The 24007-nt window shown below is 42.3% G+C and overlaps 1 protein-coding gene across 2 annotated transcripts in view; it reads right to left on the reverse strand.

Annotated features, from left to right (window-relative positions):
* Positions 1-24007, reverse strand: part of RAB30 (RAB30, member RAS oncogene family) — an 83183-nt gene that overhangs the window by 29572 nt on the left and 29604 nt on the right. The window contains exon 1 of one of the 2 annotated variants that reach the window (XM_036099728.2): positions 20294-20477. The exons of the other annotated variant lie outside the window; for it this stretch is intronic. The gene's annotated coding sequence lies outside the window, so the exon portion shown is untranslated. Of the gene's footprint in view, positions 1-20293; positions 20478-24007 lie in introns of those variants that run through there. 2 annotated transcript variants of the gene reach the window in all.

The following is a 24007-nucleotide window of genomic DNA, read 5'->3' on the forward strand; positions in this document are numbered from 1 at the left end:
TGCAAGAGAGGAAACTGAGAGTTGAGGTAATGAAGTGTCACCCTAAGTCCCACACTAGCGAGGTGCAACGTGGCCTCTCCATCCTAGCCACCGAGGATGTAAGGAATTTACATTCTATCATTGTTAATACCCGTAATCATAACTGACGCTTACTCAATGCTTATTATGTGCCAGGAGCTCTTCTTCATGTCTGTGCTCATTCAAACTTCACAACAATCCTGGGAGGTGGGTACTGTTATTATTATCCCCAGCTTACAGAAAAGGACACTGTAAGCTTCCATCAAAATTACACAGCTAATGAGCAAAACTGCCAGGATTCAAAACCCACACATCTTTCTGGGAAAAAATCAAGTTGGAACTCTATCTCACTCCTTATACTAAAATAAATTCCAGATGGATTAAAGATTTGGATTTTGAAAAATGAAAACATAAGAGTACTAGAAGAAAGCAGGGTCTATATAAAATCTTAAAGTGGGGAAGACTTTCCAAGAATTACTCAAAATCAAGGCCATAAAATAAAGAGATTGACAAATTTGACTAAATAAATTTTTAAAAACTCTGCATGGCAGAACAAGAAAAGATGAACTCATTAAAATATCTGAAATACATATAACTAAGGGCTAATTTCCTTAAATGCTTAAAGGGTTCCTACAAATCAATAAGAAAAATTGAGGGATGCCTGGGTGGCTCAGTTGGTGAAGCAGCTGCCTTCAGCCCGGGTCATGATCCCAGGGTCCTGGGATTGAGTCCCACATCGGGCTCCTTGCTCAGCGGGGAGCCTGCTTCTCCCTCTCTCTCCCTCCGCTTGTGCTCTCTCTGTCAAGTAAATAAGATCTTTAAAAAAAAATAAGAAAAATTGAATAAATCAATAGAAAAAATGGACAAAGAACACGAGCAGATAGTTTATAAGAAAGGGAATAAAAATGGCACTTATATATTTTTTAAAATGATCAGCTTTACTCCTGAGAGTAAATTCAAACTCCAATGTATAATTTATAATTATAAATTATAATTTTAAACAATTAAGATGATAATTATAAATTACAATTTTAAACAATTAAGATGATAATTTATAATGAAAACTATAATGAATTCAAAATCAGAAGCCATTTTTCATTTCAGATTGGCAGAGTTCATTCTGTAAAGGAGAGGGTATGGAGAAATGGGGTGCCGGTATACCACTGGTAGGAGGTAAATCAATGCAACCTCTATGGAGGGCAATATTGATTAAAAACTAAAAAGACTATTACAAACCCTCTGACCCAGCAATTCTAATTCTCGGTATCTATCCTACACTTACATAATACACATGCACAAAGACACATGTAGTAGGATATTCATTACAACAACGTCTGTACTAACAAATATGAAAAACAACCCAATAGTCCATCAGCAGGAAAATGGTTGTAATATTATGAAAACTATACATCAATATACCATGCAGCCTGCTGTGGACATCTGCAAGATGCATTAAGTGAAAGAAGCAAGGTGGAAAATGGTGTGCATAGTATGAAAAGGGGGCATTTAATTATTTATCTGCATATGCATAAAATATCTCCAGAAAGAGACACAAGAAAACTAGCAACAGTGTTTGCTTCTGGGGAGGCTGTCATATCTAGCTGTAGGAAGGAGGGTAACCTCCAACTCAACAAATTGTATTCTGACCTTCCTCTCAGTCTGCAGTAGTGCGTGCAAGGCAAGGCAAGACAGTTTTCCTAATACAGTGAGAGAAGTCCTTATTTAAAAAAAAAAATCTGTTTGGGGTGCTCTGTTTCAATCTTTCAGTCTTTCTCTTTCTCTGCTCTGCTGCACCCCTTTGCATGACAGGGAAGGAATGTCCCAACCAGCCTGTGGGGCTGCCCTTCCCAGCTCACTGTGCGTGCCACGGCTTTCTCTATTAAACCATGTCCCAGCCCAGTAAGTCCCTACATGGTGGACTCATTCTTTCATACCAACTTCCCTCAAAACCAAGCCTCCATTGCATGGCAGCCAAAACCAATGGATAGAACCATAGTCTGTTTATTTCACCAGTAAAAACAAAACTCTCCCACATATGTGTCATGAATCGTAGCTCAGAAATTACTCACTGCCCTCCAACACAGAATCCTCCTGAGGAAGGAGGAGGGGCCTATCTTTTTCTCCCCATTTCATAGAAATGGGATTTGAAATCAAAGAGTGACTTGCCTCAGGCCACGCAGCATGTGAACAACAGAGCCAGAAGAACACACACCCGGGTCCCCTGACTCTAACTCAGAGCTGCCACCCAGACAAACAAGGTCTGCAAGTATAAATCCCTACTGGGCAAGGCTGGAGGCATAAACACCAAAGGAGGCTGCCATGGACCCACAGGTGGGAGAGAGCTCAAAAGCAGCCCCGGGGAATATTTTTTCAGACATGTAAAAATAAAAATAAAAAATAAAGTAGGCCTGAGATCTCCACAATAAAACATTTCCTTTTATTCTTCGTATATATCACCTTTTATATCTTCCTATTTCCCAGAAACACGCAACAGATTTGGGATACCAGGCAAGTAAGGAAAATGAAAGTTAATCCATGAAACAGCATTTCATCGGCACTACCCGAAGCAAATGTCTGAATTCTCTTGTTGAAGTCATAGTGCTCTTTCCCCTTCCCTAGTGAAAAAGCGTCCCTGCACTGAGCACAGATCTGATTTTCCTCAGAGGTGAGAGGAGGAGAGAGGGTCCCCATTCGGTTAGCTCCCCAGGCAGTACTAGTTTGTTTTGCACCATAGCACTCGGGCCCAGGTGCTTGACAAAGAGTCTCGGATGCACCAGGAAATACTGGCACCTTGTTTCCTGAGGGAAAAGAAAGATACCTTTCCTGCTCATTAATCCCTTTCCAAGATGGGGAGCTTCTTTATGCAAAACATGTTTGTGGAACTGCTCTAAAAAAGGTCTTTCCAGACCCAACTTGCTGTTTCCGTCTTCTGCACAAGCAGGCCGGGCTCCCTCCGCTGTCCCTCTCCAACAATAAACAATATCGCCCTCAAAGTGCTCCGGGGGTTTGTTCCAATGCCCGCCCTGTTGTGTTCTCTAAGTTGGAGACTGCGTCTAATCTCTCCTCTGCAGAAGCTTTCTTGTGCCTGTTTGGCTGGACCGGAAGGGCCTCCTTATCAGCATCCTCAGCCTCCTCCCCCAGGCTGAGCACACAAAGCAGGCTTGCCAGGCAGCCAGGGGGCAGGGCTGCAGCCCACAGGTGGGCTCCAGCACTTCCCTAGCCTTGGGGACCCACAGCCTTTCAAGGACAGAGGTGTCTCCTTCCCAGCCAGAAGACTGTCACTCCAGGCGGGACCCTTCCTTCAGCTGTTTAAACAGATTCCCTCCTCACTGAAAGCATGAGAAAAAGTGAAAGGGCAGCAAGTGTCCACATGGTCTGGGACTCAAATGGATGAGAATAAAATACAGGAATTCTCCCAAGTTTGTCTCTCAAGTTTGTGCCAGGTCCTCACGAGAATGACTATTTGTTTCAGGCCTATGTATTTTACACACACCAGCGATTTCATCCTTGAAACAGCTAAGTGGGGGAGGAGGGGATTTCTTAGTTACTGTTACTATCAATAAGCTTTTACATCTATAAAGCAACTCAGGTTTGCTAATGCTTCCCTGTAAATTATCTTACCTGCATCCTGGCAAATTCCTATGTGAAACCCTCCCTCAACTTGGCCCCTCAAAACACACACACACACAGCATGCCATAAGCCATCTGTCACCAAGGCCTGCAGAGGTTCTGTCAGAAATGTAGCTTGAATTCCTCCTTGGCACCACCTTTGTCCCTACCGCACTGAGCTGGCTCAGGCCCAGCCCGAAGCTCCACTGTCACCCAGCCAGACTACCATGAATTTCTAAACAGGTGAAGTATATCAAGTGGCACAACATTCCTCAACAGCAAGTTTTCAATATTCATCAAAAGCCTTAACAATGTCCATACTCTTTGATCCAACAATTCTGCTTCTGGAAATTTTCCTAAGGAATGATGCCAAGATGTGTACAAAGATTTATTCCCAAGAAAGTTCATTCCAGTATTACTTAGAATTGGCTCCAGAATGGAGAAAGGAGTAAAACCTCTATACGACAGAGAAGAGGTTATATTTTTATTTTGGTTTTTCTTTGAGCCACATGATGTAACATTATGAAATATATACTTGGAAGGAAATATATTTTTATTTTGATTTTGATTTTTTTTAAGATTTTATTTATTTATTTGACAGAGAGACACAGCAAGAGAGGGAACACAAGCAGGGGGAGTGGGAGAGGGAGAAGCAGGCTTCCTGCCAAGCAGGGAGCCCGATGCGGGGCTCGATCCCAGGACCCTGGGATCATGACCTGAGCCGAAGGCAGACGCTTAACGACTGAGCCACCCAGGCGCCCCGAAGGAAATACATTTTTAAAATGCTTACCTTACCTCTGAGTAGTGGGATTATAGATAGCTTATTTTCTTCTTTATATATTTATATCTTTTCTAAATTTTCTTCAATAAACATGACATTTAGAGATAATACACCTTATTAAAATATCATAGAGGCTCGATACTCTGAGGGAAACATGGGACAGACACACATGTACACAGCTAGTGACCATCCACATTCAATTTGCTCTTCTAGGAAACAGGCTCTTACTAGGTACAAACCAAAAGCCGTAACAGAGTTTAAACCTTTCATGCAGTGAGCTCACTGCTGGGAATTTACTTTAAGGAAAGAACTGAACTCAAAATGCTAAATGAACAAAAATGCTCATTACGTCTTATCTAAAAGAACTGGAAACAATCCAAATGTCCAGCAAGAGATCGTTCAATATGGAACATCAACACCATGGAATGCGGGGCAGCCATTAGAAATGCCAATTATGAAAACTATGTGGAAATATGAAATAATGTTGACAATAGGCTATAAAATAAAGAGAATACACAAAGCTGCATTTCTCAGGACTGCAGCTATGAAGAATAAGCATGTATGTGAACAAGGACATTTCAAAAGGAAGAACACAGGGAGCTTTTTTATTTTTTAAGTTTTGTCCTTTTTTGGTTTTTTTACAAGTTTTTGACATTTTGTGTGTACCACAGCCACATTTTTTAAAACATGGAAAACACAGAAAAGGGGAAAATAAATTACCAAAAGGAACACAATCACTGTCAGCATTTTGATGTGTTCCTCCCTCTTTTTCCTATGCACTAGGTGGTTTGGTTTGGTTTTTATCACTGTAATCATGTCAATGTTTTCTTTAAAGCAGTTACAAAATCATTTCAATTTTTTTTTAAAACACAGTGAACTTCCCATAAGACCTGCAAGAGAACACTGCAGTGGGTTTTCTCAAGCGTTATCAGGAGAATTTACCTAACAGAATGTCTATTTGTAAACAAAAAAACGGGCCTATTGCGCCATTGTCACAACAGATGGATTGATCAAAGTTCCTCAACACTTGCAGAGACTCTTAGGCCTATTTCAGTAACCATAAGTCAGGAGCAGGGAGAATTCTGTGCTACCAAAGCTGACACTGTTGGAAACTGGAAGCAATTTTACCAGAGTTTGAAAACAAAAAAATACAACAATGTACCAAGCTTTCACAAAAAAGCGTGAAGGGAATAAATCCAGTTGGCCGTTAGGCCCAGAATATTTAACCTCCTTTCTATTTCTCATGTCCTTTTTCTCCTGTCCACCTGTCCTGACCTTCATTGGGGCCAACCTCTCCTACCTTGGCAGTAGCTGCCCCCATCCCACATCCAGGCCATGTGGACTCCTTCCACAGAGAGACACAGAGACGGGGAAAATCACCAAGCAGCGCATGAGCTCTGCTGCCCCCTCCATGAGTGTGGGCCTGGAAAGAGTAAGAGGGGAGGCTGAGTCGGCTGTCACTATGGAGGGGCTCAGTTTCTGCAGGAGTGTGACGCTTTTGTGCTTTTTGAACAACAGGGCCCCTCAACACAAACCGACTATTCATCTCGTACATGCATTCTACCAAAGACTGCCCTCTGTTCCAAGGCTAGGGGAACGGCTGGGGCCTTGAGCTGAGTGAGACATGAGATGCCACTGCTTGCATAGCAAGCCTCACTCAAATACTCCTCACTTCAAGGACAAAGGTAACTGCATTCTTTCGCCTTAGAGGCTTTTAGAAGCTAACCCAGGTACAAGATGCAATGCAACTCCACGGCAACCCTTCCAAAGAACCAATCTGACCTCGTCATTCCCACACTTACATCTCCTCAGGGGCTTCCGGCTGCCCACACAAAGTTGTGAGCGGAAGTACAGTGCCCCAGTGAAGAGAGCAAACTCTGGAGCCAAACTGCCTGACTGAGTCCTGCCCCTGCCCTTTATGAATTGAATGGCCTTGGGCAAGTTCCCTATCCTCTTGGTGCCTGCGTTTCTTTATTTGTAAACAGGGATAGCAACAGTACCCACCTCATAGGGTCGTGGTGCAGAAGAAAGGCATCAATAAAGAACAAAAAAAAAAAAGAGTCTGGCACAAAGGAAGCCCTCGGTAAGAGTTATGTGCTATTCCTATTATTGCTATTGTTGGAGAAAGTTCAAATTCTCCAGCAGGGCATACAGAGCCACCCGTGACTCAGGCCCTGCTCCTCTCTCTAGTTTTGTTTCTTGTGACCTTTGAGTGACCACTGCCACTGTGAGCATGCAGCCAGGCTCCCAGAGTGCAGACCCCAAGGCAGCTGCACTCCTCCACACCTTTACTCACACAGCCATTCTCTCCTTATTGGCTGGTGAGCAACCATAGATCTCTGAAACCTTCCTTCCCCCTCCAAGTGGATTAGCCACTCCCTCCTTTGTGCCTCCATGAAGTTCTATTAAGACTCTCTTCATAGACACTTTATTATGCTCATTGATTTATGTATCCTACTTCCCCCACTAGACCTTCAAGACAGAGGCCCCTATGAATTCTTAACTGTATCCCCATTGCCTGGCATTCAGTCAACCCTAAATATTTATTATATAAATTCAAAAGAAATATTGATCAGAACACACAAAGCTGGAAATATTTTTCAGAGAACCTAAACACCAGGATTTAGAAATCAAATCCCCAAACACTTTGACTCTAAGGAGAGTTAATTGGAAAAGATCGTATAACCAAAGAGAAGAAAATTATGATTTCCCAGGAGAAAGCCAAACCTTGTTATAATGCAGTGTCTGTGTGTATTAGGGGATGGGGACAGAAGTGACATTAATAATGGTTCTAAACTAGCTGATGCTGACTATTCATTGAATAGTACTTTTTAAACCTCTTCTTCAGAAAAATGTAGTGTCATAGCTGATTGGGGACAACCTTTCACCTTGCCAGGAATGCAGGCTATCTCAATATAAAATACTACAGAAGTCCATAGTCTCTGAAAAAAATAAATAAAATAAAATAAAATACTACAGGAGACCTAGACTGTAAGAAAGAAAGAGAATTAATTTTTGTTGGGTGTCTATGATAAGCCAGATACTTAAAAATAATATATTTTCTATTTATTAAATACAATACACTGGACACAGAACTATTCACTTCATGTGCATTATCAAGTTTGATAGTGTAAGTCCTAAACAACTCTGAGACATAAGTATTAGCCTCTCCGTTCTACAGATGAGGAAAACATATTCCCCCACCCCACATATTTCTAGTGAGCACCTACTATGTGCAAATACTGACCCAGGAGCAGAGGATACAGCAATAAACCAACAGAAAAAGTCCCCCCACTTCAGAGAGTATACATTCCAGTTGGGCAACAGAGCAATGAATGAATGGGGAAATGAGCATATACATTAATGAACAAGGAAAGTATCAGATACTGCCAAGTTCTCATGTGTAGAGAACTAGGAGAGAACTAAAATAGGAAGAAGGGAACAGAGTGACTAGACAGCAATTTTCGAGTGGGAGGTCAGAGAAGGTCTCTCTGAGGTGGCTATATTTAAGATGAGATTTGAACAAGAAAGATCAAGCACATGCAGATTGGAGGAAGAGTATTTCACGATGAAGGAAGAACTAGGGCAAAGGCCCTAAAATGAGAATGGACTTTGACAAGTTGAAGGAACCAAAGCCAGCACAGTGAGGTTGATGCACTGTCCATGAGAAGCGGGCTGAGTGACACAGGGCAGGTCACAGAGACCTTGGTCCGCCAGGGTGAGGAGTGTGGGTTTCATTCTGAGCACAATGGGAGGCTACCTGGGGCGGGGAGGGGGGTGGGGAGTGTGGCACAAACTGAGAAAGAGTGCTAAAGATTTCTCTGGTCTCTGTGATGGAGGTTGTTATGGTATGGATACAAGTAGAAGCAAGAAGTCTAGTTAGGAGACCATTGCAAGTGGTCTAGGTAGAGGGTGGTATGGCTTGGACTAGGGTGCGGGGTGCTGGAGATGGTGGGAAGGGGATACATTTGGGAATGCTTCTGAAGACAGAAAAGATAGGACTTGCTGATGGAGCGGATAATGATAGGGAAGAAAGAAAGAAATCAAAAGCAACGCCTGGCTATTTTGGCTTGAGCACTTGGGGTGGATGGCGGACAGTAGCACCACTTACTGAGGTGTGGAAGACTGAAGGAAGAACAAGTTTTGAGGGGAGCCAAAGTCAAGAGTTCTCTTTCAGCCACGTGAATTGTGCAATGCCTCTTAGGCATCTACCTGGACATGAGTCCGGAGTTGCAAAGAAAGTTTGAGGATAAAGATACAAATTTAAGGTCATTAGCAAATGGATGCTATTGAAAGTCATTGGATTAGACGAGGATATCTATATCTCAGAGACGAGAAGGGGGCTGTTTCAGAACATGGAGTACATCACCATTTAGAGGGGGAGAAGAGAAGGAGGGGAGCCCAGAGAGGTAGGGAGAGACCCAGGAAAGTAGAGTGTCCAAGGAAACAGCGATCAACCTTGTCAAATGCTGCTGAGAAAAGTAAGATTAAAAGAAACCGACTTGTTAAAAAAAAAAAAAAAAGAAGAAGAAGATAGCAGGAGGGGAAGAATGAAGGGGGGGAAATCAGAGGGGGAGATGAACCATGAGAGACGATGGACTCTGAGAAACAAACTGAGGGTTCTAGAGGGGAGGGGGTTGGGGGGATGGGTTAGCCTGGTGATGGGTATTAAAGAGGGCACGTTCTGCATGGAGCACTGGGTGTTATATGCAAACAATGAATCATGGAACACTACATCAAAAACTAATGATGTAATGTATGGTGATTAACATAATAAAAAAAATTCATCGATGAAATTAAAAAAAAAAAGAAACTGACTTGGTCACATGAAGGTCATTCATTGATTGACACTGACAAGAGTAGTCCTGGTGGAACAATGGGAAGAGATTAGAGTGAGGGAAAGGCGTCAAAACCCAAACTATGGACAACCTATAAGTTTTACTGAGAAAAGGAACTTGAAGACAGCTAGAGGGGGATATAATGTCAACAGAGGTGTAAACTAATTAGTGAATTTATTTTGGAATAGTTAAGGGACAAAATTAGAAAACATTTTGGGATTTCAGATGGTGGGGGGAGGGGGTTGTTGTTTATTTTCAGATAAGAAATACAGGGGCATGTTTATTTGCTACTGAGAATTATCCAGTGATGAGGGTAAATCTGATGATGGCCAAGAGAAGGGGCATAATTACAAGATCAAAAATCTACAAGACTTAATCTTAACAAAATTAATAATGTGCCCAAGGTAAAAGAATTGGTAGTCTGGGGAGCTGGGATGCTAATCCAGAACTGTTCTGACTCAAAAGCGCATCCTTTTTTCACCACACCATTGACTGTAATATAATACAGTAGCATTTACAAAAGATCCCAATTCCAGGCCTCAAGATAATCAGAACAGAGTTAGAAGGAATCTTTTTTTTTTTTTTTTCAAAGATTTGATTTATTTGATAGAGAGACACAGAGAAAGCAGGAACACAAGCAGGGGGAGTGGGAGAGGGAGAAGGAGGCTTCCCGCTGAGCAGGGAGCCCGATGCGGGGCTCGATCCCAGGACCCTGGGATCATGACCTGAGCCGAAGGCAGACGCTTAACGACTGAGCCACCCAGGTGCCCCGAGTTAGAAGGAATCTTAAGAGAACTCTGGAGCACCAACACAAACATATACCCCCTTCTATATAAGCAAGCTCTGTTCATCCCACAGACTGGCAAAATGTCATTTCTATTTGCACACCTAGTTGTGGTTCTACTAGCTGTAGGACCTTCCGTTGTTTCCCTTATATATTCAGAGTGGGACTGAGGAGAGGACAGGGACACTGAGATAAATCACAGTGCAATGTAAGGGGGCACACTGTTGAATCAACTCTCCAGTGGCTGTAATAAGGAAGTAAAAAATATGTTTTTAATGCCAGTTGTGTGTTTATATTCAGCAAAAGCAAAGATGGGAACTGAGGTACATGGTCATTTGTTTCTCTCTTCTTTACACAGCTGTCTTAGGAAGCGAGAGACTGTGATGATGCCAAGCAGTGGCTTCTCGTCATCTGGCCCGCTCATCTGGCCCAGGCCCACTCCTGCCTGACCACATGGTGGCACAGCATCGCCTTTCTCACACCTGGCTTCCCATTACCTGTTCTAGTTTATCTCCTCCTTCAGGGCAATATAGATGTCATCTCCCCCATGAATTGCTCCCTGATCTCTCCTTCTCTGAACTTTTATAGCGCTAAGAACTAGTACCACATAAATTTGGCTCTTGATCATATGAAGTCTTAAAACTATTCTCTGATTCAAGTATCAGAGTGAGAGTAAGAGTACTTTCCACTCAGAAATTCAATACAGTTGTTGGCCATTGTTACTCTGAGAGGTAGCTTAGTAGTACAAAGATCAAGGTGGATCTGGCTTGAAATTGTGGCTCTGTTTCAACTCTTAACACACTAAGTAACCTTGGGCAAGTCACTTTCCAAACCGCAGCTCCCCTACCTAGAAAATAGGAATAATACGACGACCTCCCACCACCTGGGTATGTATCTGAAACATGCTGGACAGTTTGCTCTTTGGCTGAAAACTCTACAAACCCGTGGTTTTCAAAACCAGGTCTGAAATGCTTCAACCTGTTCACAACATCCTATCAGCTTCTCCTCACTCCTAGCCTACCTCACATTTCCTGCTGAGGACAACGAAGTTATCATGATATCTCTCACCCCATGCTTTGTCTTTTGGTCCCTTCAGTCTCTGCACCCTCACTCCACCTTGCTCAGGTAGGTTCTCCCATATTACCCCAATCATAGCTTCATCACTGCACTCACCCCATTGCTTATTTGTTTACAGGACTATCTATGCCATAAAACAAGGGTTCCCTGAAGGAAAAGACTGAATTTTATTCATCTTTGTATCCTCAGCAACACAGTGCCTGCTGCATATAGGTACTTACTTCCTTTTTTTTTAAAGATTTTATTTTATTTATTTATTTATTTATTTATTTATTTATTTATTTATTTATTTATGTGAGAGAGAGAGAGCATACACGCATGAGCAGGGCAGGAGGGGCAGAGGGAGAGGGAGAGGCAGACTCCCTGATGAGCAGGGAGCAGGACAAGGGTCTCGATCCCAGGACCCTGAGATCATGACCTGAGCTGAAGACAGACGCTTAACCGACTGAGCCACCCAGGCGCCCCAGTACTTACTTCTACTTCACCATTCTGATGTCCATTTCTTCATCTATGAAATAGGAAGAGTATCACCTACTCGAAGGGATGGAATGAAGTTTAAATATTCAGAGTTGACCACAGGTGTCTGGCATATATAACCAGCCATCAGTACATTTGATTTTATATTCTCAGCATCTCCTGGTTTTGCTTTCCTATTCTGTCCTTTTAGGACCAGGCTTTTACACTGGCCCTGGGTCCTTGCTGTGAGCCCTCTCCCCCATCCATAGCCTTGATCAGTGAGGGTCCCAAGCTCCAGACCTATCTTGAGCTCCCCCCGTGACCGTGTCCTCTGAACTCCGAGGATGACTCAGCTAAGGCACTAGTGCAGTACCGAATACATTTCTTGAGCACCTTTGTGCCAGGTAAGGTCCCAGATGCAGAAGGGACACAACATGCACAGGGAGTTTATGATCTACTGGGGGGTAAGGGAAGAGGCAGGGAGACAGATGAAGGCAAGACAATTCAAAGAAGAAAAAGGTTATGTATCTCTGGGGAAATTCAGGAAAGCCTTAGAGGAAGTGGCATAAAACAAATGTCCGGACCTTAAAGAGCCAAGGGGCTGTTTCCAGAGTTGCGTGTTTTCCACAAAACTTAACACCAAAATGTTCCTGATCCTCCGACGGAAAGTAAGGTAAACTGAGGAAATGCAGCCTATTGCATGCCCCTCTAGGAGATTCACAATTCACAGGAGGGAGGCTCTGATGAGTCCTGAAGTACGGAACCCTATTTAAGTGTGTTTAATCCTGTATCCCAAATTTGCTTGCCCACTAGTTCTCTGTTCCTTTTCCCCTGGAGGCTATCTGTAGCATTTTAAGGAACGTACTTGAAAAAACAAGAAGTCACTGTTACCCTTTTAAAGTCGTATGTTTGCACTTGAACAGGACCTCTCCTAGATAATATTTTAACATCAGATTTTTTTAAACAATGTAATCAGCAATTTAAAAAATTCTCCTGGCACGTGGTCCAAAAGGAAAAGCAATGGGAGACTTCGCAGAAGTAGCTGTCGAGACAGAACAAACTGCCTCCTTTAGTGTGAAGCGGTGTGCAGACCACAAGCCTTTCTATCTAGGGAGGGAGGGAAGGAACCCATCTCTGCTGGAGTCCATTCCTTCTATGGTAGGATGTTTATACTCATATACGGCCCCTCCTCCCTCTCCAACATGCTGACTGGGTAAAAAAACACCAGACTTAAACGCAAAGGGAATGGCATTGCATAATGAGGCAACTAGGGATGTTTCCCTCCTTAATATTTACCAAACAGTAGTGCCTGCAAGGGAACAGGAGGAAGGGGGCATAGTACGCTTGTCTGTCCCCACCCTGGAGGCGCAGGGCTCAATTCTCCAGTCTGTGAGTTAACCAATGTTTACTGGGAGTGAGGCACTGTGCTCAGGATACAGAGAGAAACAAGACATAGTCCTGCTCCCAAGTCCGGCCTCACAGGCCAACAGGGAAGACAGGCAGGTAAACAAACTGCAATGCAGCATTCAAAGTACAAGCAGACAATTCTATAATAAGAGGTGGGTGTGAAATGCCAGTGAAACACAAAGGCAGGCACTCCTTCACTCTGCCTGGGCTTCAGGTCAAAAGAGAGGCATGTTAAGATAAGAAGATTCCTCTTAGTTCTTAGAAGATTGGAAAGGAGCTTTCCTGGCAAATCAATCAATCAATCTATCTATCTATCTATCTACCTACCTACCTACCTACCTACCTACCAATAGGGTTCTAGGTTTGAGTCAAATCAGGTAGGATAGAGCAAAACTGGAAAAAAAAAAAAAAAGAAGCAGCTGATCTTGAGAAAGTAGCACGCTGAACAGCTGCATCTAATTTCACTTGCTCCCAAAACCCTACAAAAATCCAGTATAGACTTTTTTGTCTGAATAACAAAACCGTTCAAGTTCAGGGAAAGAGAAGATAATGGTGTCAAATTTTGGAAGCTTGGGAAACAGATGAACAAGTAGTAACTGACCGCAGATGCAAGAAATCTGAATCCTAAACCAGAGTCAGGAAAAGCTGAGTGTGCAGCTGCTGGGAACCACGGAGTCCTTACCTGGCCCAGGACTGGCAGTAACCGCATGTCCTAGAGCAGCGGGGCAGGATGTGAAGAAGAAAACAGGGAGAGCTGCTTGAACAGAAGTTAAATCCCTAGATCCTTCTCCTTACTGACAGAATTCTGGAGGCTTAGATGCTAGGGAGCATAAAACAAATGTCCAATATTGTTTTTAAAAGAATCTGGGGAAAGGGGGTGGGGGGACACGGATGAAACAAAAATATCCACAAAGCGATCACTGGAGAACCTGGGTGATAGGAACATGAGGATTCATTGCACTATCCTCTCTACTTTGTAATCTTTGGAATTTTCCATAATAAAAAGTAAGAGTGGCTCTGGTCCAGGAGTACCCAGTATGGTTAACGGGGAATATAAAAAAGACAAAGGCACTATGTCTGGTGAAGGTGAAGTACAACAGTTTCCTAGGCCCTCTCCTCTAGAGACTTCCCTCCTCCCCCTCCCAGCAAAGAGATGGAAAGACTCCTAAACCTGAAGATGATGCCTCAGGGGTTTCCAACAAACAGCCCACCCCCATCACACCTCAGTGAGGCCCCCAGTTAATGATATCCAGCCCATACTCAGTTTCCTGACAGCTTTTTGGTTTTCCTGACAGCTTTTTGGTTTTCTTGACAGCTTCATAAAGATATAACTCACATATTCAATTCACCCTTTTAAAGTGTACAATTCAGTGGTTTTTAGTATATTCACAGAGCTGTACAACCATCACCACTGGGATGGTTTATTAAAATATTAAACTTTATTAAGATAAACTCACTCCATTCACTCTTTTAAAATGTACAATTCAGTGGTGTTTAGTATAGTCACAGAGTTCTACAACCACCACCATGATCAATTTTAGAACATTTTCATCACCCCAAAGAAAGCATTACCCATTAGCAGTCACTCCATCCATATTCCCCCCAGGCAACCACTAATCTATTTTCTGTCTTTACAGATTTGCCTATTCTGGAAATTTCATATAAATGATATCATATACTCTGTGGTATTTTGTGAATGGCTTCCTTCATTTACCACTCAAGGTCTTAACAGTTGGGTTTGTTTTTTGTTTTTTTTAACCTACCCTCTCCCTACCCCCACTCTTAATTAGACCACACAGCCAAGGATCACATTCAGAGTGACATCTTGGGAAAGCCTCTAATGAAGATACAGACCACAGCAAACACACACACACACAAAAAAAAAAAACCAGCTTGAAGGAAATAGATACTATATGAGGCAGGGAGCAGGGCAGGAGGGAAATACCATTAATACTCTGACAAAAATGAAATAAAATTACAGCCATGAAATGAAAATAGAATGCTATATAAAGGAAACACCAAGAGGACAAAAAAAGAGCTCTTGGAAATTGACAACTTAGTAGCAGAAATTTAAAAACAAAAACAGAAACTAAAAAAACCTCAATAAGAGGATTGAAAGATTAAGTTGAGAAAATCTTCTGTAGAGTAGAATCAGAAGACAAAGATATGGAAATCAGCAGAAGTTAAGAATATTCTAGAGGACCAGGATAGAAAGTCCAATATCTGAATAAAAGAAATCCCTAAGGGGGCACCTGGGTGGCTCAGTCGGTTAAGCAGCAACTCTTGGTTTCTGCTCAGGTCATGATCTCACGGGTTATGAGATGGAGCCCCGCATTAGGCTCCTTGCTCAGCGGGGAGTCTGCTTTAAGATTCTCTCCCCCACTTGCACATGCGCACACACACTCTAAAAATAAATCTTTAAAAAAAAAAAAGAAATTCCCAAGAAAGAAGAGAAAAAAAAGAAAGAAAAATTGTAATATAATTTGATAAAACTTTGAAGAACTAAGGCATGCAGGTTGCCAGATTCAAAGGGTCCCACACACTAAACACAGTGTGAAATTTCTGTGAAATTTCAGAAAACCACAGACAAAGAAAAGATTATATAAGCTGTCAGAAAGGAGAAAATCAAACAAACAGGCCATATTCAAAGAATGAGAAATTAAAACATTTCCAACTTCTCACCATCATCAATAAAAACAAGACAATGAAGCAATACTTTCAAAATTTTGAGGGAAAATGACTTCTAACCAAACTATGTATCAAGTGTGAGAAGAGAACAAAAATATTTTCAGATATACGAGATCTCAGAAATTCACATTCCATTCACCTAAGAAGTTCTTGAAGGATATCTTTCACCAAGTGGTATACAAGAAACAGAGGACTGAGTAGAGACCATCAGTGGAAGACCCCAAAATGACTATTACCAGACTGGAAGACGTAGAGCTCAAGGGACAGACATATTGAAGATGTTCATCACCAAAAACCCTACTGCCATTAAACCCTGTTCAGTGTTGTTGATCTAAATATTTTAAATATATGCTTATAAAATTTTCAAACATACTGAAAAGTAGGCCCTTGATACTCATCACTGATTCAACATGTGAACATTTTGGTCTGTTAACTTAATCTACCCCCTTTTTTCTATTTTTCCTTTGTTCAAATGTTTTATAACAAATTCCATATCACATCATTTCATTTCAATGTACTTCAGAACCCACCTCTTTATTACCCATTCTCTAACATCACAATACTATTATTATACCTAGAAAAATTAACAGCAACCCCCTGATATCAGTCCATAATAAAATTTTCCCCAACATCTCAAAAATGCTTTTTTATAATTAGACTATTATGGGCTGAACTGTGTCTCCCCTGACCCCCAAATTTATATGTTGAAGCCCTAAGCCCCAGTATCTCAGAATGTGACTATAATTGGAGATAGGGCCTTTAAAAAAGGAACTAAGTTCAAATGAGGCCTTCAGGGTGGTCCCTAATCCCACATGACTGATATCCTTATAAGAAGAAAACAGATTAGGACATATAGAGAGACACTGGGGCCACATGTGTACGGAGGGACAACCATGGGAAGAGGGAGGAAGAGGGAGACCATCTCTAAGCCAAAGAGAGAGACCTCAGGGAAAATCTACCTGCCAGCACCTTGATCTTGGACTTCCAGCCTCCAGCACAATGAGAAAATTAATCTCTGGGGCACATGGGCAGTTCACTTGGTTAAGCGTCCAACTCTTGATTTCAGCTCAGGTCATAATCTCAGGGTCATGAGATCAAGCCCTAAATCGGGCTACGTGCTGAGCATAGAACCTGCTTAAGATTCTCTCTCTCCCTCTCCTTCTGCCCTCTCCCCAGCTCATGCTCTCTCTTTCTCTCTAATCTGTCTCCCTAAAAAAAAAAATTAATTAAAAATCTAAAAATTTTAAAATAAATTTCTGTTAAATATGTGGTATTTCGTTATTAGCAAACTAATACAGAGACTCTCTGAACCAAAAAAAGATTCATACATTACACTGATCATAATTTTTAAGTTACATTATTTTTTTTCATGCCACTGACTTGTTGCAAAAGCCAACTCAGTCATCCAACAATCTGCATTTATCTGTTTGCTTCCTTAGAGGTCGTGTAATTTCTTCCATCTTTCCAATAAATCAAAGTTAGCTTTAAGGGTTTGATTAGATTTAGGGGTCAAGTTTTAGGTAAGAAAATTCCATAGATAGTAACTGGCATACTCTCTTTTTAACTTGCCAAAGAATGATAGGTAAACTTGGTCCAGACTCTTTTCTGACTTTATTTGTCTTGACCTTGTGCTAATGAAGCACTTGCTCATCCCTTCCATGTTGGCTGTGTGGGTTAGCTGATGGCATTCACTTCATGCCACAGAGGAGTTCTTCTCTGACCTACTCCCTGACAGCTGGAGAAATGAGAGGTAGAGAAGACAGACTAGTCCATTCTCTGTGACCATACCCTACCAGATATTCAGTGCCTGACCCACACTATAGCCCCATCAGATGCCCTAATAATGGTGGGCTTTAAATTTCCTAGGATCCACTTACAATCTTGCCCAATGACTTCCCCATTAGGACCTTTTGTAACCTCTAGAGAAGCTAAAGCCAGACTATGAACCCAAATGAGCTGATTCTTAAACCTAGTAGTGGCACTACCGCCCTTTGCTCACAAAGCTTGCTAGATTTGTACTTGCTCCTTATTTTAAAAAACTAACCAGTATACAGTTTAGTAATATAAATGTGTGTGGTTAATCATAAAAAAAAGTAAGGGAATGATCAACACAAAAGTCAGGATAAACACTGACTCTGACAAGGAGAGAAGGGGACATGATTTGGGGGCGGAAGATACAAAAGCAGCATTTGAGGAACCAATAATATTCAATTTTATAAGCTGAATGGTGGATGCACAATTCTCATTTTATTGTTCTTCTTCAAGCTGTAAGTCCACTTCAGAACACTTTTTGGTATACATGATATGTTCCATAGTGATTATTTTTTTTGTGAGTAGTCCACTCTGGCTAGAACACAGGGTTTGAAGAGTAGAGAAAAGGAGAAAAGACTGGAAACGGAGTTTACGATGAAGGCAAATGGCTGCCTCAGTCATGCTCTCTTGGGAGTCTACGGCATTTATACCCAAGATCAATTAAAATGGCCCTCTCACAATCTATCCATCAAGAATGACAGAAAAAAATCCTTTTTTGTTTCTACTAAGTTACCTAGAGATGACATATCCAACGTTGTAAGCGTCTCACTGGGAAACATAATAATATGGTTTTGATGTATTTTTCCAGTGAAAGAAGAGTCAGCTTGCCCTAGGGAACACATTTGCCTCGAATTCTTAAGTGACACAAAGCTGGGAGGGATGTAGAACAAATGTTTTAGATGACAGAACTGGGATACATCTTGGTGAGCTGGAGTGACAGGTCAAATCTAGCGCACTTTATACCAACATCTACCACTTACTGAGACCATATGATATGCCACAAGCTTTACATAATGTATCCCGCAGAAGTAAGTGGCCCGAGATCACAAAGCAAGTCAATAGCAGAGTCATCATTTGAAACCAGATTTTCAGATTCAAATTCTAATCTCAAGTGAGATTTCAACTACCAGCAATTAACTCTTAAAAAACAGAATCTTCTGGGGCGCCTGGGTGGCTCAGTCGTTAGGCGTCTGCCTTCGGCTCAGGTCATGATCCCAGGGTCCTGGGATCGAGCCCCGCATCGGGCTCCCTGCTCAGCAAGAAGCCTGCTTCTCCCTCTCCCACTCCCCCTGCTTGTGTTCCCTCTCTCTCTCGCTGTGTCTCTGTCAAATAAATAAAATCTTAAAAAAAAAATTAAAAAAAAAAAAAAAACAGAATCTTCTTTATGTCAGTCTGTCACCCTCAGAGAACTGCCACTCAACCCCCATCCCCTTGGGCATAAGCACCTCAGGAAAAATGATTAGATCAGACTGATTTCAGTCATTGATGTCACATTTGGGGGACCCTCTGACAGCTGCCAGGAAACTTCTATCTGCCCTGAGAGCAAGTCTGTCATCAAGAGTAAGGTGTGAGAGGATTCTTTCTGCACCCCATTCCCAGCTTGGCTATGCCTGCTTCCCCATCTGTATTGAAGAGTTTGTAAAACTAGTGATATGCAGTTGTAGACAAGGGGGCCTTATCACAAAGACTGCTGAGCAAGACCCTTGAGCCAGCCTGATCTCCACCTTCAATTTTCTCTCATCCTCAGGGCCACTGTGATTTGCTGGGTGTGTGTAGTCAAGAAAACAGCACAACCACCTCCAATGCAGTCATATCCAATGAGCAATCCCGAAAGACAGCCAGAGAATTTTAATGAAAACCAGAAAACTCTTGGCCACTAAGTCCAACTGCAGTCCAGGCCCGACAGCCCTTCCTCCCTGCAGCCTAGAATCCCTGAGCCAGTTTCACCCCAAAGAGCAGGGAGGAAAATCCATTCTGCATTCAGCAACATCTTCCAAGGCTGTCACTTTCCAGGGTCGTTTAGGTGAGAGGCAAAGTACACGCTGATTGCAGGAGGACCCAGGGACCCTGAGAAGCACACGGTGCAGCAGCAACAGATCTGAGCCAACAGATTATGAAACAGTCTATTTAAAAAAAAAAAAAAAAAGCCTTTCCTTCTGCCAAAGCTGTCTGAACACAGCTGCATACAAGGCTAGTGAAGAATCTTAACAAGCTTAAAGGGACCGTATTTCAGATACTCCATAACCAAAGGTGGAAGAAATGAGTATTGTGAGCACTTACTATGTGTCAGGCACTTTGATCTCATGTAACCTTCACTATGAGGTGGGAATTATAAACTGCATGTAACAGATAAAAACACTGACACAGAGAGGTTAGATAAGTTGTCCCAGGGACCTAGCTGGCAAACAGAGAATCAAGGCCCAAAGTTCAATATGGGTGAGGCTCCTCAGGAATAAACTCAAAATTCCAACCTGTCCTGCCTAATAAAGAGAACAATCATTTCTGAACATCAGTTGTGCCTGGAACTTAACTAATATTTCTGCATGTACTAGATCACCTAAACCTCACAGTGACCAGATAAGATAGGGAGCCCTTATTATCCCCATTTTAGACGGGGAAGCTAAGGCAAGAGGTCAAGTAACTCAGCCAAGGTCCTGACATTGCCAGGATTTGAACCAGGTCTATCTAATTCTAGAGCCCCATGTTAGAATACTCACTCTTAACAACTGACAGGAGAATCACGTAGGTCATCGTACTGACCAAACAAGTTGCACGAAGACTTCAGCCCCCCTTCCCAGCAGGCTATCCCCATTCCAGGGTTACCTTTCAAGTCGTCCGAGCACTCCTCAGTGGGGGCACACAGTCACTGGCTCTGGGAAGGCTGACAGTGACATCTGTACCTTCCTATGGACTGGGGGGCTCTGTTGACACTGCATGGGTGAAGGAGAAGGCTCCCAGCAATGATCCCCAGATGCCTGTGAGTACAGAAGCTGACAGCTCCTTTCTGCAGGCTCTGCTGCACCGGCCCACCCACCTCACGGCAACTCCTCCCCTCCCCAACAGCTCACAGGCCTATTTTGTATTCTTAACAGGAGACCATGGGCCTCCTCTTAGAGCAACCGTGATTTCCCAAAGGAGACGACTGTCTAGACAGAGCATCCCAATCCATCTTGACAAGAAATGGGCCACACAATGTCAGGTTTGATCGTTTAGGGTTTTGGGGTCTGTGTTCAGCACCCCAGTGAAGGCTCTGGCCCTGGCACCTCTGGGTTATCAGACTGAACATCACGCAGCACAACAGCTGATATCCAGGGTTAGAACTGTCTTCCCAGCCAGGCAAGCGTTACCTGAGAGAAGATGCAGGCATGATACACCCAGGCTTATGGGTCATGCACTCCCAGGCACACCACAGAAACTGTGCCAGGTACCATGGCAGGTGCACTCGCAGCCAATATCTTAATTCATACAACATCCAAAGAAAATATTCACAACATTTCATGAGGTAGATAGGACTGCTTTTTTTTTTCTTGATAGGATTACTTTTGTACAGATAAGGCATCTGAAGCCCAGAGAGGTAACATAATTTGCCCAAAATCACACAGGAAATGGCAACTTCAGAATCGAATCTATTTTTAATATGACTCCAACACCCTTACACCCAGTCAATCATAAGCTATTTATTTATTCTGCAGCTATTTATTGAGCACCTTCTATGGGCACCTACTATGCCACATATAGAAAATATGGTTGCTAACATGATAGCCTGTGTCCAGTCACCAAAGAACTTACGCTCTTAAGAGAGGCAGTGCAGATCTGAAAGACAGGTACAAAATAATGAGATTAGGGCCTTTGATGAGTGATCAGAGCAGGCTTCTCTGAGGAAGTGGTATTTGAGCTGAGACCTGAAACATCAGGCAGAAGTTACAAGAAGTGGGAGGGCTGGCTGCAGGAAAAGGCTTGTCATGTCTAGAGAATATAAAGGCCACCAGGGACCAAGGCTGAATGAATAACAGGGAAGAAAGAATATTTGAGATGACGCAGGGCCTTGTTGACCACAGAAAAGAGTCTCGATTTTGTTGTAAGGGCAATGAGAAATCAAAGAAGAGTTTTTTTTTTTTTTTTTTTTTAAAGATTTTATTTATTTATTTGACAGAGAGAGACACAGCGAGAGAGGGAACACAAGCAGGGGGAGTGAGAGAGGGAGAAGCAGGCTTCCCACAGAGCAGGGAGCCCGATGCGGGGCTCGATCCCAGGACCCGGGATCATGACCTGAGCCGAAGGCAGACGCTTAACGACTGAGCCACCCAGGCGCCACCAAAGAAGAGTTTTAATTAGGGGACTGACATGATCTGATTTGTGCTTTTGATTTTGATTTTGTTTTGTTTTTAAGTAGGCTCCACGCCCAATGTGGAGCCCAAGGCAAGGCTTGAACTCACAACCCTGAGATCAAGACGTGAGCTGAGATCAAGACTCGGACACTTAACCCATGGAGCCACCCAGACACCCGGAATTTGTGCTTTAAAGAGATAATTCTGCTTGCTGTGTGCAAGGAGGGGGCCGGAGTTAGGAATCAGGGGAGAGATGATGGTGGCTTAGACCAGGGTGATGGTAGAAGAGATGGATTTTGTATTTGGAGATAGGACTGAAAAGAGTAGCTGATGGACTGTATGTAAATAGTGAGGGAACAAACTCTTAGGTTCCTAGCTTGACCAACTGGGTGGATGGTGGTACTACAAATATAATGAGAAAGACTGAAGGAAAAGCAAAATGCTCATGGGATAGCCATGCATTTTATTCTCTTTTACACCAAGAAGAAAGCGTAGACCCAGTTGTGTTTTTTCTGGGGAAGCTGTAAATTAAAGGCTTGAAGCTGCTCAACCTGGTGAAGAGCTGCTGGGAATGAAAATGGAGAATAAACAGGAAGAACCTGAAAGGTTGATCTAAGAAACAGGGGTTCCACGTACTTCATGTGGCCATCCACAACCAAGCTGGGACCCGTGGGTGGAAGGCAGACACAGGAGAATCTCAGATGGATGTTGGATGGAGAAAGACAGAGTTGTGGAAAGGGAAATGAGCTGCCTCCAGGTGACAATGACTTCCCTGTCATTGGAAGTGTTAAAGAATAAATCAAATGACCCCTTGGCTGGACGGTTAGCAAGAAAATTCAATAATCAGGTGGGCAAATCCTTCTAAGCCTAAAATCCTTCTAACCCCTAGGATCCTGTAGTTTTAAGATACAATCTTTGTTAATCTGACCATTAGGGCTGGAGTTTCCCCAATCAGGCAAAACTTCCTTGGTATGCCCTACCTTTTAGAAGGCAAACGAGAACATTAGCTTATTTCAGCTACTATAAAGTGACTTCTAGTTTACTTCTAAGTGTCCTACAAGATGCTGAAAGTATAGTATATACTGGTATACTTTTGTATAGTTTTGTAAAAGGCACAAGCTATGAATCAGATATCCCAGATCTGCAATTTATTAGCTCTGTGACCCGTGGCAAGTTATTTAAATCCTCTTGAGTCTCCGTTACTCTCTCTGAAAAATGGGAAGACTAATGCCTAATTCAGGATGTTTGCTGTGAGGACCAAAGTCCATACTGACCCATTACAGCAAGAATAATAATGATAACTAACATTTATCGAGTCATTGCTATATCCTAGTATGTGCTATGTGCTCTTTGTGCGTTTTTTTTCACCTAATCTTTACAACAACCCAGGAGGGAGATACCGTTGTTATCCCTGTTTTAAAAAGTAAAGATTTCTAGAGATTAAATAACTTGCCTAAGAGTCATATAGTTAGTAATTGCTAATTGCTCAACTGGAAAAAAAAAGTCAACAAAAATGAAAAGAAAAAAAAAGACAAAGAATACATATTTAGATAGATGTTTAGATATTTAAAAAATGTAACCTACTGTGGAACTTAACAATCAATTCACTGACTAGACATTTAGTAAATATTTATTGAACATATAAATGAATAACTGAATGATTAAATGATTCCAACAAACACATACTGAGTTCTTACCAGGCACAGCATTAAGAAACTAGGGTTACACAGAATTTACATTCATTTCATTGAGAGGTTGCCATTAAAACCATTATCTTCCAGTCATAGATAAATTCAGATATTGATCCATAACCCATGAAGAAAGGTCCTAAGAAATGTCATTCTCAGACATACCAAAAGAAGCCAGAATTACTGTCCTTTCTTTGGGAGTCCAACGTTAGAGGGGTGCTCAGAGTAGTAGCTGAAAACTAAGAGCACACAAATAGAAGCCAAGGGAGGAGACAGTCTCGTAGAAAAGATGAAAAAGACTTCAATAGGAAGGAGAAATCTAAGAGAACAAAGGCTTTAAAAAAGGCTGACTTAACACCCAGGAGTTTGCTTATGAACTTCACTAGAATTGTGGGGAAAGAAACCAAGTCTCAAAGGGCATTTGGATGAACGGTTTAAAGAGGAAGAGGAGGTTGTCTTTTAAGAAGTTTGGTGATAAAAAAGAAAGAGAGAGAATAGCAGCCTTGTGAAGAGGAGCAGCA

Source organism: Halichoerus grypus, chromosome 11, assembly GCF_964656455.1.
Source record: "Halichoerus grypus chromosome 11, mHalGry1.hap1.1, whole genome shotgun sequence".
Taxonomy (NCBI): domain Eukaryota; kingdom Metazoa; phylum Chordata; class Mammalia; order Carnivora; family Phocidae; genus Halichoerus; species Halichoerus grypus.